General features: G+C 44.6%; 1 long non-coding RNA gene across 1 annotated transcript in view; it reads right to left on the reverse strand.

Moving 5' to 3' along the window:
• The window catches only part of LOC138581963 (uncharacterized), a 219936-nt gene extending 208742 nt beyond the window's left edge, over positions 1 to 11194 (reverse strand). The window contains exon 1 of the long non-coding RNA XR_011304906.1: positions 10965 to 11194. This is a non-coding gene — a long non-coding RNA (uncharacterized lncRNA). The remainder of the gene's footprint in view (positions 1 to 10964) is intronic.
• Between the last annotated feature and the right edge of the window lie 1736 nt (positions 11195 to 12930).

Raw genomic sequence — 12930 nt, forward strand, 5'->3', positions numbered from 1 at the left:
CTCCCTACAGACATCGTCACATTGGAGGAAGAGGTTCAGGGGTCAGGCCATGCCCCACTCCCCTCCTGCTTAGTCATGGATCAGGCAGAGGTCAGGGGAGGCAGACAGACAGAGGGAGCGGTCCACAGGTCTTCCGCATGCTTCATGCACCGAATTTCCCAGCGCCTATGAGACATTCCGAATGGTGTGATGTCACCCATGGTCTCCCAAATGCCTTCACAGAGCACTACTTCATTGAGGGCATGGGTGCTTTATTTGCAGGCCTTCACTCATGTACAGTGCAGCGTAGGGAATAAAGGACACCACCAGTCTTTACTTGCAAAGAATGTCAAGGCGTTTAGCTTCTTTGCAAATACAAACAATACTTTTGCATTATGACGTGAGTAAATCACTCTCTCGTGATGTTACATTTACTTGATGGACCTCCAGGGTCCTGCAAATGAATGGGGGTCTTTTCTGCCCTAGCACCCCCTATGGGCTAGCCACTACTAGTTGGGCATGGACAGTAGTTGGTTTTTGTTTCTTTCCACCCATCAGCTTCTAATATTCAGACAAGTACTGACCTTTTATTTCTGCATTTTAAAATAATGTTGAACATTTTGCAATTTTGGCTGAGATTTCACAAAGTGATCAATTTTTTGCATATCTATTTCTACAATGAATACAGTATGTATGAGTGAGATTTAAATGCAATAACATCAGATTTAATTGGCAATTATGTGCATATTTCTTAATCATTCAGACTCATCAACTGAAGACCATTTAATGAGATGGAAACCTGTACCCCAGTTGGACTAATGACCCTGGTTTGTGCCACAATATGAAGATGTCTTCTTTCCTCATTGTATGTTATGTGTTCCCACCTCATATTCTCATCTTAGGATATTGCATAGGAATTGCCTACCCAAAGGAAGAAATAGCGCCACAAATAACAGCTGATTTCAATGGCCAATTTGCTTAGACAGCAAAAATAAACAGCGTTGCCCAAATCTCAAAAAGTCAGGCCCTTGCTTTCAATTGCCCGATTCAATGAAGGGCCTTGCAAGGAGCAGGGGAGGCTGATTGTGGGCTCAAAGTGCATGCTGACCGCCCATCTGTTTAGGTGCTCCCAATCATCCACTCCAAACCAAAATAAGGAAGCAAACCAACATGCACGAAGCAACCAGCTTCATTAATCCAAGCGGACGGAACAATATCCACAGACATTCTCAAAAAACTTTCTGATAACTCAGGGGTTATAAGATAAACACATTACATCTTCACAGTTATAAAAAACAATGTTCACAAGCTACCATTGACTGTTAAAAGAATCATGTATGTTATCCTATACATTACTACTCTTGATTGAAAGGTCCTTATCTTTAACCATGCCCAAGGTCTGTCCCATTATGCAAGACCTCATATTCTTGGCATCATCAGACCGGGCTCTAATTGGTTGGCACCACAACCTGCTAACACTATTACAATACTGGTGCCAGTTAGTGCTATGGCATGAATGTTACATTTTTCCACAATGGACAAATTAACTTCGGGTGGGAAAGGAGGTATCAAAATGTTGCTCTGGCCAAAAAACTTTCAAACTCATTCCCATCTCATGTTTTCACACTGGGCCCCAACTTCCCAGACAGTTTTCTCCACCTTGGACAACTCATCCCGTACTCCCTGCTGATACATCCTGCTATCTGCAGGTGTTTGAACTAATTGGGTCATGTTGTGCATAGCTTATTCATTATAGTGTGAGGCCCGTGCATGAGGCATTTTGCCTTCAGTTTATGCAACCTGTTAATGCGTTCTTCGTGTGTGCATTAAACTGCTTTCACCATTGGTGGCACTATGAGTGCATTGTGCTAGTGTGTCATTGGCAATGTTACTGCGTTCACCTGGAAATTAAACCAATGCGTGTTTCTGTCTGCTAGCAAGAAAACAAACTTAATTGTTGCTAATCTAAACTGAAATCATGAGAAAGGCCTATTGTTGCAATTTCAGTTATCCTCCCTCTTCTTCTCAGCCTTGACACGTTCAATTGTCTGGACACCACCGTGGACTAACAAAAAACCCTGTAAGCTATTTAAACCGAAATAATCTGCTTCCTTAACCGTGTACTGTGCAGGGCCTTGCAACTGAATAAATGGCATTTCTCTTGTTCATTTATAATGCTGTTTTACCTATGTGGCCTATCTAACCGTGCATGAAACTATTTGCTACATTCCCTCTCTGTGTATGAAGTAACCTAACCCTTCCTTAAATATAACAAACTAGGTCCCTGCAGTGTTGCAAAGCTAACTCTATCCTAATTGTGTTACATTCTACATGGCAGTGGCACTTTATTCCAATGTTCTTACTCTGTATGTTTGTTCTCAATTAGGACCAGGTGGTGTTATCACCACCATCACAAATCCATGCAAATCTGAGTGTTTACCTGTTGTTATAAACTTTGCAACAGGTGTTGTCTCTGGTGACAGTTCCCACATTTGTAGGTAAAATATTAGCTGTGATTGCAAATAAATGGCATGTCAGTACTGTGACTCTTGCAAAGCATGAGCATTTCTTTTTGGGGTGGAGGAATGCAATCAGCAGTATTAAAAGACCTCTAACTCAGGGAAAAGAGCCACATGGACCCTGCACAACAAATCACGCCCCTTGGCAAATCCGGATCCGCTTTCGAAATGTGGTAGCAAACTCCACAGCAATCCTTTTAGCCCAACAGACCACGCAGAGCCTTGTGTGTGGGGAGATTCACTCTTGTGAATACAACATGCAGAAAGTAGGTGTTTCCTCCACTTGTGCCAGTGGAAAATATGTGTTTGTGAATTAACGCCAGAGTATTGAGCCAGAACGCGGATTGTACAGCCTACAGCCTTTTGAACAACTGTATCCAAAACTGCTTAACTCCAAACCAAGAAACACCTCACCTACAAACCAAGCATCACAAAAAGAAAAACATCCTGCATTAAGAATTGAAAACAAGGTGGCTTCCTGTTTCTCTCCCCCTCCTTTTATTTTTAATTGGAGTGGCGAAGAGTGGAAGTCTTGCAGCTTACCTTGTTGACTCCAGTTTCCTGCATTCCTGCGTTCACGCCTGGAGGCGTGTCCCTACAGCTTCCGCCCTCTCTACAAAACGCCATTTCCACGTGGAGCAGACACGGAGTGGCTTGCCTGTCAAGACTGCCAAGACTGCCGACTCCAATAAGCTCCTGGAACAAGAGGTTCAAGCTCAGGACTTGGAACAAGGGTGCCTACTCCGTAGTGCCCGTGTTCGTACTACAACAAACATCCACAAACTTGGAATGCGCCCTTCGGAGAAAGAGCGTTTTCCCCAGCTTCTCAAAAAACAAAAAGACACTTGCAGCTCGAAAGTGGAAGGAAAAACGAATGTACCGTCCTCACCTTCGTTTGAAGCCGGTGTCCTGGGGGAGCAGCTAGCCGGGGACCGCAGAGCTTTGGAAGAGGACTCGCGGTCGCTGCAGCCCGCAGGAACACCATCGAGCAGTTCGCCGGCTCCTGCTGACTCCCCCTCCCCGGTCCAGCGCCCTACCCCCTCCGGAGGGAAGGGCGGGTGCAGTGAGCTAGAGGAGAGGGGCGCGGGCACGCCGACGACGGGAGGAAACTGCTGGCCCACCACCGGAGCTTCAGCGAGCGACGAACCTCGATGCGGGGAGGGTGGCGTTGAGGACCGATCATTTTTGATCCTGTCGACTCCTCGAGACCCTATGGGAGCGCCACCCACACGAAAACCCCCCCTAGACTCGGCAACCACAGACAGGGTGCCACCTACCCCAATGTCAAACAAAGTGCTTCAAACAACAACGGAAGCAGGAAATAAAGTTCAAATTGCTGCCATAGTTCACACACAGGTGTCCAGTCATTTGGTCGACTGAAAACTGGTCGAATGACATTTGGTCGACGCAATTTGGTCGAAAACCAAATGGTTGAATTTTTTTTATTTATATATTTATTTTTCGGGTTCTTGTTTTTAAAAAAAAAGGGGTTTTTAGAAAAAAAAGGGGGTTAGGGGTGGACCCCCCAAAAAAATAAAAAAAAATTCGACCATTTGGTTTTCGACCAAATTGGTTCGACCATTTGTTTGGTAACCGTTCACACATATTCAGAGAAACACATGTGTGAAAAGATGCCAGTCAAGTCTAAAGCGCCAAAAAAAAAGCTATCGCAGCTTCATGAGGCTGACCCCTTTTTTTCACACCGGGAAAAGGTCCAGGAAAAAGACATTCCACATATTTCAGTGCTGGAAACAACGAGCAATAAAAAGAAACGACGTTGGAGCCAGACGGCATCACCAAAGAAGGGAAAAAAATATAGACAGAAGGCAAAAGTGAATATAAAGTCCAACACTCAGAAAAAGAAAACGTCGATCCAACAGTCCCGGAACAGTGTAAATTCAGGGGCAAGAACAATAAAGAAACTATGGGTGCTGGAACCAGGTAAAACACCAGTAGTTAACCTGGTAATGGATTTCTTTAACGCTTTTGCCCCGCAGGTTAGGGGTGCCCAAGACGATCTCACGGATGCTGAAATATTAGAAGCAATTAACTCTTGGCAACCACCTCAGAAAACCAGGAAAACTGACTTTCCCACTAGCACCCCACTGAAACCTTCGACCCCCCACAAGCAACAAGCCTTACCAACATCTGAGCACTTGCCACCAGCGTTGGGTGCTCCAACGCTGGACGTATCCTCCCAGCCACAAGTTCATGCTCTGGATGGGGACGTGGTCAAACAACAAATTCCCCCGAAAATCCCAGCAAACCAACATGAAAAGAGCGCAGGAGTTACACCCAGGGCTCCCACCTCACCCGTGGGAAATTTTTCACCAACTGGGGAAAACCTTCTGGCCCAGGAAAAGAACCTGCCCGTTTACCCAGAAATACCCTCAGAGGCTTTACTGAAACCAACCCTTCAAAGTCCCCTACCCCCTTCCGAAAAGGCCAATGAAGATAAAACCCCCGTGGCCTTTCTACCACCAAACAGTCCCGAGCCAAACCAAAATCATGGCAACAGAAAGCGGATGGGAGGCAAATCCCAAGGAGGGGATCCGAGAGAAATACAAAGAGACAAATCAAGTCGGGACCGGCTGGATTCTACAGACTATTTCAATAACTCCTCAGCAAGAAAGTCGACAGCAAACGAACAAAATCCAAACAAAAATATATCAGGTGCCCCAAATGACTCTCTGGCAAAAAAGAAACTGGACTTCATATCAATCATGTCTGCAGTGTCGATAGCTTTGGTGCTGTTCACAAAGTTATATGAATCAATCAGCGAAAATCTGAAAGATCATACCACCATGCAGGCAATGATGTACACAAAATTGATCTTTCTGGAAGGATACATTACTGCTCTTGTCGAGCATCTAAAAACAAACACCTTATCTTCAAAAGAACAATCAAAGACGGAAATTCCGTACGACCAAGAGAGGATCTCTACTTCAACACAAACACAAAGTTTACCAATCCCATCATCGACAGCCATTCCAGTGGCCAGTGAGCCCCCGACTTCAACTAAAAATGGCACTGTGATCTACGATCAAAGTGAAGTCATACACATCAGTGAAGAAACACCACCAAGACCGAATGGAAACCAAACCCAATCTAATGCAAAAAGAATCATCACTGAGATCGAATGGAAAACAAACCGAACTCATCGAAAAAGACCAAGCTTATCCAATATTTTGTTCACAAAATGGAACATCGACAGAAAAAAAAATGGGTAAGTCAGATTCAGGACCCATACAGCAGAAGCAAAAAAAGAACCAAATCAAAAAGGGCCGTCCCTCTACACTCCAGGGCTCTACCCTTGTCTTCCAGATTCCAAATGACACAGGAACTAAACAATCCCCAAAAACAGTAGAAGACTTCCTGGCCGTTGATCAGCTAATGAATATTAGTGAACATCTAGAGAAGGATCCAACAAGCAGCATGCTCACCAGAAAAGAACAAGTCGAAGAAAAGGTGCTGCTTAGCCCCCCGTCTCGCCAACTAAAGAGCCCACCTTTTCGTACCATGGAAGAAAGAATAACCATTCTTCACCAGCTCCCAAAAACCAACCAAACCAATGCTGGATACAGGAAAGTATCATTTTCCTCAAGGGCAGAGTCGCCTTCGCCAAAGCGGGGCACCCCAAAATCGGAGCCCCGGCACAAATCCAGAAAATGAGACAGCCTTTCAAGCAGGGAGGACTCGCAGCGAGCCTTAAGCAAAGAGAGCTCAAAAGAACATCGAAATCGGGCAAAGGAGCCCCTACGGAGGGTCCACTATAAATCAAAAACTGAATTTTACCACGACCGTGGCAATTCCACCAAAAAGACTGTCTGGTCTTTTAAAATAGAACAACGGTCAGAAAATCGTGACGAAGTAATTTTTAACAGAAGAGGAGTTCTAACCCTCTTTGGCTTCATCCCAGTGCTTCGACAGATCAAACCCGAGGACCTGAAATTAGTGGACCCCTACCATTCAAATCATAGAGCAAAAACTTACCTGTACATTGCCTCAAAGAAAATACAGTCCCAAATAAAAAGAATCAGAGAAATTATCTAAATTCGGCTACAGGGTGACTGGAAACTCGACGTCAACCGGGGAGCGCAGAGAAATACAGGTCAACACCACAGCGAAGATTGCAAGTACAGGCTCACCAAGAAACAAGAGTGATGACTACTCTCAAATAAAGAAATCGTATGAGGAGGCGGCCAATTCTCAAAGAAGAAGTGAGAGGAACTCAACAAGTGGAAAAAACAGGGATACAAGCTCAAACAAAAACCGACAGAAATCAGCGAACAAAAGAACCTCCAAAAAAACTAACGTCTAGGGAGCCGCAAACATACAATTATGACCTAATGAAAGCGCTGGAAACTTCACAACCAAAAGCAAATTTACAGGGAATTTGGTCTTGGCTCCCAAAAGCCCTCTCAAAAAACTTGAATAAATAGCAATGCGAAGGTCCGCAGAGCCACTACAACGACATCCTGCCAGCCACCCCGCCTCGTACTGTCCTAAAACTTTGTTCTTGGAATGCTCGTGGATATACACATTTGACGACCCAGAATGATGCCGATTTAGCTTCATTTGATGTGATCTGCCTACAAGAAACATGGCTCATAGATAAACCCATCCTGGATGGCTATGACCTAGTCCTGGCTCCTGCAAAAAAAGGCCTATTAGGCCGTCCATCATCCGGACTACTTGTGGCTTGCAGAAATGGTGCAGGAATGAAAATAAAAGAAACTCTGCTCACAAACCTATCTATACTGGCAGTCCTCATGGAACTTGAAGATCCTGAAAAGACACAAAGCACAGAAATAGCTACTGGAACCCAGCAACCACAGATCCAAAACACTTCACCCATATGATGGAAAAAACAAAAGATGAAATCCAGTCAACACGCCAGGTTTAATATCTTATAATCTGTGGAGACCTTAACATAACATCCAAAAAATCTGGTGCGACTGAGGGGAAAAACACAGCAGCAGTTCAAAGAGCAAATCTTTGGCGCAAGTTGATGTCCTCATGACATATGCTAAATTACAACACGGTCTTTAAAGAGAAAGACTGCTTGCCGACATGGGAATAGGGAACGTCGAGAGCTAGAATTGACTAAATCTATGCCTCCCGCCCCTTTCTAGAAATTGTAACAACCTTCAAGGTCCGCAAAACAACAGCCTGTGACCATAACCAGTTAATAACAACCTGGTTGACCAAATTCCGGAGAGCAAACGACAAGCCTTATAGCATCGAAGTAAACAACCAGGGAAACCGCCTAAAAATGTAAACTTCGGCAGTAAGGATGCTCACACAGAGATACTCTGAAGAGGGTCTGTCAGAAGAAAACCCCGAACCAGACTACGTGCTTCTACTCGTGGCTTTTTCTAAAAAAAAGAAGACATCTCAAACCCCCGGTACCATGCATAAACACAGCTATGATGCCCAGTTGGCCTCTAAAAGACGGGAATTCCGAAGAATCAAGAGACAACTGAAGCAAACATCACCCAGCCAACAGGAAAAAAAACTGTCAGAAGCATCCAGAAACAACAGAAACTGGGTAAAAAAACATTGCTCTCTCCTGTACCAGCAAGATTCGGAAAAAGTCCTGAAAGCGATCTGCGGCAACAAAGTCAGGGAATTCTGGTCCCTCATAAAATCCACAACCCCATCAAAGAAAAATTCCATCATTAACTCAATGGGTGAGCAAAAATGGATCGACCATTTTACAACTCTTTTTGAATCTCCAACAAAGGAGGACGACGGCTGCAGAGAAAAAGACCCCTCAAGTTGGTAACACCTCGATGATCAAGAAGAAATCCTCGAGACTTAAAAAGAACTAAAGAACTCTCGATCGGTCGGTCCAGACGGGATCTCCAACATGGACCTCAAAAAAAATCCCACAGAGTGGTCAAACCTCCTAAAAAAGATCTTTGCTAGATGTGCAAAATCGAAATCGATTCCACCTTCGCGGACTAAAGCGACCATCGTCCCAATCTACAAAAAGGGGGAAGTGTGCGATCCTTCAAACTTCCGTCCAAAAAGCTTTTTGGGGCCTTACTGTTGAAAAGACTGCAAACTTGGGCTAAGCTAGCCCCATGCCACGACAGATTCCAAACAGGCTTCAAAAAATACGTTGGCCCATCGGCAAACATCTTAGTCGTCCGCATTTTAAAGAGCAAGGTTCTGGAAGGAAAACCAAGATGTTTTATGGCTTTCGTTGACCTTTCCCAGGCCTTTGACCTGGTAGACATGTCCCGACTCTGGTCAAAACTTGAAGGATGGAAATGTCCTAAGGAGATCCTCCTGCCGCTTAAAAGCCCTGCATACAAACACCTCTCTCAGAGTGCGACGGATCCTGCAAGGACAAGTCTCTGCAGAAATTCCCATGGGCAGGGGGGTTAAACAGGGGTGCCCTCTTGCCCCCGAGTTATTTCTAGCGTACATGGATGACTTTGGCCAAACAGAAGACCTTACAAAAACCTTTCCACCAAAACTGGCCAAGGTACAAATCAGCCGACTCATGTACGCCGACGATCTCGTCTTGTTTGACCAGACCCAAATAGGACTGCAGAGACAGTTAACAAACCTTCTACGTTACACGATGGAAAACAATCTACAAATCAATAAAGACAAAACAAAAATTCTAATCCTGGAATCAGCTCCTAAAAGGTCAGACAAATACAAATGGTACCTGGAAAGTATAGAGATTGAAAGAACAAAAGAATTCAAATACCTGGGTGTGACCTTAGACAGTTCTCGTCACGAAAGTGCAATGTAAGAAAGCCTGAAATCAAAAACCAAAAAGTTAGCAGCCCAAGGCAAAGCTATCGACCTAAAATTCAGAAAATTCTCGACAATCCCGGTACTTGAATTCTACAAGAAAAAAGTAGTGCCTTGTATTACATACGGAGAAGAAGCAATGCCACAAATCCCAAAAAAACTCTGGACAAAGCTAGAAGGCATCTTCTGGAAAAAGGTCTTGTGCTTACCAAATTCAACTTCAATGCCGGCCATCCGACGTGAACTTAGTCTTCTTTCTAAACATCAACTCGGTCCTGCTCTATCGAAAGTGCATCTCTCAAGTCGACCAGAACATCTACACAATGATAGGCGAAGAAATGAAATCGGATTCAGTTCAAATGTTGACTAACTGGAAAGAGGAGAATTTATCCTTATTGGCCTCAGTTGCATGCTCAGAAGATGACCTGATCTCAAATCCGGACAGAGTGTGCGAAAAACTCAAAAATCTCGACTGGTCATACACCCAAGCGGAAGTAACAGCCAACAAACTTCTAGCTCATCATCCACATACACTGTGCAAAGTAAATGAACTTCAGAGATACATTAAAACATTTCCAAACAGATCATCCAGGAATTACTTGCTCAGGCTAAGACTAAATCTAATTTAAACAAATGAGATTCGCCACATCCGAGGTATTTCAGCCGCTAGTGAGTGCCGTCTTTGTGGCGCAGAAAAGGAAACCATACGCCACTTACTAATGGCCTGCCCAAGGAACCAAACGATAAGATCAGCATACCTCGACTTTTCCTGGGCAAACGGTAACTTCGACGCCGACCAATGGTGGCTCACACTGATTGGAGGTGATAGAACAATGTGGCAGATCGCCTTGGTGAAGATCATCCAAGAAACATTGAAAATGCTTGGCTGAGGCATCCTAGGACTTGAAGAATACAGGAACAAGAATTTTGTAAAGTTCCATTTTGGAACATACACAAATAAAAAATAAAAAAACAAAAAAATTGGCTGATGACTGGGATATTTTCAAAGGAAAGGTTCTGTTAGGATGGGCATGGGAGACCATAGGGTACAGGGAATTCTGGATAGGAGTGATACCCAGTTCTGATCCACAGTCTTTTAAGGTTGTGTTTCTAAACGCATTAGCACCTAAGGAAATCCAATGGGCCTCATTATGAGGTTCGAGGTAGCCATGGAGCTACCGACTCGGCCTTGGAGAATGGAGCAATTACCGGTCCATTCCAAGGTTGGCGGGACCGGTAATTCTCCATTCACCAGGGCCCTTCCCCATTCCCATTTGAGCCCCCATAGGGCTCAATGGGAATGGGAAAGGCGCTAATAATGGTACCGCAAATTGCGGTACCGTCATTAGCTCCAGAGTCCTTTTGCGGGTCCCGTCCTTAACGCCTGGAAAAACCAGGCATTAAGGGAAGTCCCGCAAAAGGAACTCGTAGTAGGGCGGTAAGGGATTACCGGCACCGGTGCCCTTACCGGTGCCGGTAATCCCTTCCCGCCCACCTCGTAATGAGGCCCAATGTCTTATTTTCAATGAAACGATCCAGCAGCTGTACAAAGAGTGAGATATAATGGCGAGCAAACACTGTAGCGGGTGGGTAATAGGACAAATACAATTGTTTGGATTTATCAAAGTACGTGTTCATTAAGCAATTTGTCCAAATAGCGTAGAAAGTATTCTGGACAGCGTTTAATATTACCTTGTTTGGCCAACAATCATTCGTGAACACATCCTCAGCATATTAGAGCTGCTGTGAAGAAGACGACTTTAATGTTTGTTTTTCTCCGCCCTGTGGTGAGCAAATTTGTACAGGCACATCAGCAAGTGGCGCGCAAAGTACATTAAAAAATCAATGCATGCGACTGATACTTAGCCAGACAGTGGCACTGCCAGGCTCTTTGTACCGCGTGCAGCTCCCCTGCCACTTGAAATGTGGGTGGAAATTAAATGAGCTTCCTGAACCAGCCATAACAAATCTACATAAAGATTGAAATGAAGGTCGAAGTCTCGCGAGAGGGTTTCGTATTCATGAATAAACTTGGTCCAGAGGCATGATACCTCCCCCTTTGGCTGTGTGCCTCCTGGGCACTTCACCGCCAGAATTCCTCATAATAGAGACTCTGGCAGGAGTCTGCAGACTGGACACTCTAGACACTGCTGTTCTGAAACGTTGCTCCTCGGTTTTTAGCCAGTGGGGCAGACTTTGTGTGTATTAGACTATGCCTCCCTAGTAAAGTAATCGATGATTTTCAACAAATTGCAACTTAATCCTTTGAAAACGCGGCCCAAAAAATGTTGGCCCAAAATATCTGTTAAACAACCCTTTAAAGTTCCCATGCCCCCCTCCCCCTCTTTGACTATCCCACATTCTTGTCACATAAAGATGTCTCTCGCAATCCAATTTACAGTGTGAATCGCAGCTTGGTGAGATAATTAAATCTGTTCACTTTCGTCTTCGGCCTCTCTGTGACGTCCTTTCTCCCAATCCTGCAGCTGGACGACCAGCAGTGGTTGCTGTGATGAATTTCATTCTGCTTCGTAGAAGTGCAAGGATGAGTAAGATAGCTCAGCGGGTTGAGCGCTTGCTGCTGCGATCTGAGCTTGACCTGCAAGTCGCAGGTTTGAATCCCGGCAACTTAGCCTTTCATCTTTCCGAGGTCGATAAATGAGTACCAATTTCGGTTGGGTGATATTGTATGTAAATATGTGCTCTGTAAAGCGCTTTGGATAAAGGCGCTATATAAATAGCACATTGTTGACATTATGAGTAGGGGTAAAAATGCCCAGTCAGCATCACACTTCAAAAAACCAAGAGCCAAGGCAATCATAAAGGTAAAACAGGCACAGTTTAGAGATATACCTCTATCACCGTTTGTGGTAGCGCGAGCCGAGGAAAGGCGATGCTCTTAAGAGGGGTGTGACCCAAACAACACAGTAATAATTAGAAAAATAAAGAGAATGTCCAACCAAGGTATTATAAAAAATAGATATACTTCAATTAAATACACCATCCGCAATAGAACCAAATAGAAAACACTGTACCAAAACCTACCCCTTTCGAAGATCAGAGCATATGTAACGGACTGAAGAAAGTAGCACTCTGAGTGAAAATACCTGGGTGATAGGCAGATTGCAAGCCACAAAAAGGATATGTCTTTGGGCGAAAGAATGTGCAATCATGACCTAACTCGTCTCTAGAGCCCAAGTTGACTGAGGGGCCAGTTTGGGGTCAACAGTACCTTGTTTTGGTTATTTGGTGGGTGAACAGTATAAAACCCATTGTGGAACGTTGATGAGAGCGTATCGAGCTCCATTCAGGTACAGTGGATCGCGTGGGTCCATGCAGCTTGCATCAAGCAGGGACGAATGTGGTCTCTATGTGGAAGCTTCAGCTGGTCTGGTCCTTCAGATGCTGGAGGCTCACTGTGGGGACTCGAGGACAGAATAGTTCCTTTCAGGATTTTCTCTCCCAGCTTTAAGAGATTTCTGGCACACAGTGGCAGGTCCTGATCAAAGAAGAGACATGGCTATTCCGGTGAGAATACATACCACCTTCCACAGCAGAGCTGACTCGCAGCAATTGACATATGTGTGGTATCAATTTGGATGTGGCGGTCATGATAATACGTAGCGCTGTGGACTGTGCCTAAAGTCAGGCATGGCTT

This window comes from Ambystoma mexicanum, chromosome 3q, assembly GCF_040938575.1.
Source record: "Ambystoma mexicanum isolate Mex_15411 chromosome 3q, UKY_AmexF1_1, whole genome shotgun sequence".
Taxonomy (NCBI): Eukaryota; Metazoa; Chordata; class Amphibia; order Caudata; family Ambystomatidae; genus Ambystoma; species Ambystoma mexicanum.